This window comes from Lolium rigidum, chromosome 5, assembly GCF_022539505.1.
Source record: "Lolium rigidum isolate FL_2022 chromosome 5, APGP_CSIRO_Lrig_0.1, whole genome shotgun sequence".
NCBI classification, from domain to species: domain Eukaryota; kingdom Viridiplantae; phylum Streptophyta; class Magnoliopsida; order Poales; family Poaceae; genus Lolium; species Lolium rigidum.
In genome coordinates, this window is record NC_061512.1 from 106669096 (window position 1) to 106672473 (window position 3378).

General features: G+C 36.0%; 1 long non-coding RNA gene across 1 annotated transcript; it reads right to left on the reverse strand.

Annotated features, from left to right (window-relative positions):
* Positions 1-1101: 1101 nt before the first annotated feature.
* On the reverse strand, positions 1102-1611 carry LOC124653289. The gene is made up of 3 exons (XR_006987843.1): positions 1550-1611; positions 1331-1446; positions 1102-1212 (listed from the first exon to the last, which is right to left on the reverse strand). It is a non-coding gene; the product is annotated as an uncharacterized LOC124653289 (long non-coding RNA).
* Positions 1612-3378: the final 1767 nt, after the last annotated feature.

A 3378-nucleotide genomic window follows, 5' to 3' on the forward strand; every position in this document is an offset into this window, starting at 1 on the left:
GAAACCAAAAACAGCAGAAAACAGGAACTGGCGCTTCGGCATCTTGTTAATAGGTTAGTTCCGGAAAATGCATCAAAACGATATAAAGTATGAATAAAACATGCAGGTATTGTCATAAAACTAGCATGGAACATAAGAAATTATAGATACGTGGAGACGTATCAACAACCACTCGAAGGTCTCTGCAGTTTCGTTCACAATGAAGGCACATGCAAACAGATAGGTGTTCCCATGAGGCGAAACACCTACAAATGGCGCAAATGGCAAATTGTATTTATTTGTAAGAAAGGTTGTGTCGAAACTAAGGCAGTCACCGCACTGCTCATAGTACAACCTTGATTTCTGATCTGTCCAAAAAATGCTTCTTACTTTATTTTCACTGTCCAACTCAAATGAATAATAAAAACCAGGGCTCTCTCCTTGTTTCTTGTTGAACATTTTCACAACCTCCATCATGTCTGTGTTCTGTAACTCCTTGTTTATTTCTGTTCCATGGTTGCTTACCATCTTCTTTGTGTATGGCAGGCATTGGATTCCACCCCGGATGTATGCCAAGATATCAACAATCTTCCCCGTCGGTGTGTTTGTGTACTTCAAGGTCCTGATCAGATCTTTCTCTTCCGGTGACATGTATTTGTGAGATCTGAAGAACCGGCTTTTCGGAGACAGGTCATGATTGTGCTCAAGAATTAACCTGGTAATTTCCCAAACATTATTCTTCTTCGTAATCCTCATTTCAACTTTGCAACCTGATTTTGTTATAACTGTGCTTTTCCTTTGAGGCACCAACTGTTCTCTCTCAACTTCTGCTGTCTTGCCATGCTTGTTGCATTTCATAACAACTTTTGTTACTTCATTGTTCCTTTTCTTGCTTGTTGTTCTGTAGGAATTGACAACAGCCACTAAGAAACCAGCAACACTGCTGTAGAAGTTGAAAAAATTCTGCCCTTCTTCCTTGCTGCTGAATTTCATCCCGATAGAAGGTTTCAAATCTTCTTCTATACTTGTTTCACCAGTACATTCTGTTTCTTTCTCCATTCTTTCACTTTCAAGAAAATTCTCAATATCCTCTTTTGACAGAATTTCTTGATCATTTTGAGCATTCTTTTCAGGTGTTCCATCAACAGGACCTTCTGTATGTGCCTTGTCCGAACTTGCGCTAAACACAGGAGCTGACTGCTGTCCTTCACAAGGAATAGCATCCGGTACAACCTGCAAGGAAACATACAGGTAAATATCTATCTAGCTCATTTACCTTCAGCAGCAGGTGTTTCAGAATTTCTCTTCTGCTACTCAAAAAATTTAATGCTACAAACACTTGATCATTTACCTCTTCAATGCTCATGTTATCAAACATGCCAACCCCCATGGATTTTCATCAAACAAAGCAATTTCAGAAGAAACTTCTTGATTTGCTGGATGTGAATGAGAACAATCACCTCTATCCTGCATTTTTTAAGCAAAACATTTGAATGAATATGTAAAACAGATCTTCAGTATCTTCATGCAAAATAAATTTTTTAACTCACACACCACATTCCAAACTTACATAGTCACAAACATCACCCATTGCTACATCACTGCATCCGACATACTGGAGGTTCACATTCTACAAAATGAGGCAAATCAAGAAGTTTAATCTTCTTTCAACAACAAACTAAGGAAAACTTTATAAATTCAAGCAAAAACTTACCTTATTTGGGACAGACACATCGATGCCCAATAGCTCCATGTATGTCATGTTCTGAAAATAAAAGTGTCACAAAGTTTAGTTTTAGGGCTGTATTTCATGTTCAAAAGAATTTTAAATCTGTCTCTTTTTAAGTTTAATTTGTAAGCATACAAACATTTTTAAACTGACCTGTAAAGCGGGATCTTCTTGACTGCCAAGGCAAATCATGTCTTGCATTAACTGCGTGTACTGTCCCTGTACAATGTTTTTGTGTTTTAGCAGGATATTAGCTTCTACTAATTTTTTCTTTCAAAGACAATGTTTTTCACAATTGCTACTGCTAACTACATGCGCATTATAGGCAAATTGTAAGTATCAAACACCAAAAGCAGTAAGTACTCGTGGTCAACAAGCAATTTGTTGCGCTCTTTTGCTAAGTGCAAGGACAAAGGACACTGTAAATACACTACATACACTATATACATTTTTCAAGTGACCTCTGTAAATACGCTACATATACATGCCAATTGCTAGAATTTTGTAAAATAGAGATACATAAATTTCTTGATTTTACATAATGTATATACACTGTTTATATACTAGATGATGCCCCGCGCGTTGCGGCGGGAATTATATAAAATTTGTAGATATTCTGAGTTCAAAAAGAAAAGGGAAATTGACGTATATAGTGAAATAGCTGCAACATGAAAATAACTTTCAAGATTTTTTCGTTTTTCTAGGAGAAATTATGAGGAGATCAAGTAGAAATAATAATGTGCATGGGTAAGTTTTTAGTGATGAACAAAGCAAATGTCTGATTATCTACAATTTAGTCTGATAAAAAAAAGTAGTAGAATAAGCCAATGGTTGATAAAATGCATCCTATAATACAAATATATGGGGGTCATGTTGTGCCATAGAAAATTGATATATATGCCCGTATAAGTGTTTACAGAATGCCTGAATCCAAAATTACGAAAGAGATGATGCATACAGAGGAAGAACAACCTCACCTTCTCCTGTTGTTTTTGGATCATTTATCCTGCTTAAAATATATGAACTACAGTCTATGATTTCGAATAAGAAGAATGCATGTCAACAAATGAAGATAGTTGCAGGATTCTATGTAATAAAAAATTGATAGGATGTTGTTGCACTCCACAATCAGAGATACACAGTAGTAGGTCAGTACATAAGGCTTCGACCAATACTGGGAGCAAACCTTTACCTGGGCACATGTGTTCAACTGGAATACAGGCTATAATCTCCAAAGTTTCCTGCAACAAAGTGAATATTTATGACGCAAAAGGAAAAGAATTGAAAATGAATGGGAGTGTACCAGGAAAAGTAATTGCGCACATTGATGAGTACTGTGTAGAATTAATTCCCATTTAATATTCCAACTGAAGTTTTCCTCTAATAAAATATTTCCACTGAAGATTGCACCTGATATATACAGATACAAACACAACTTTATGTAGTCCTCGGCAAACTAAAAGGGAAAATCCACCATCAAAGCTCCATAACCATTTAAAACTAATTCATGTGTTGTCTAATGACAAATTGCATCTCCTTGTCTCCAGAGAGTTTTGGATGATGAAACAATAATGGAACCTTATCATCCATAGTTGAATAAACATATAAGAAGATACCGAACTCGAGAGGGTACATCTAAACTTCAGTAGTACAATATTAAGTTTAATCCA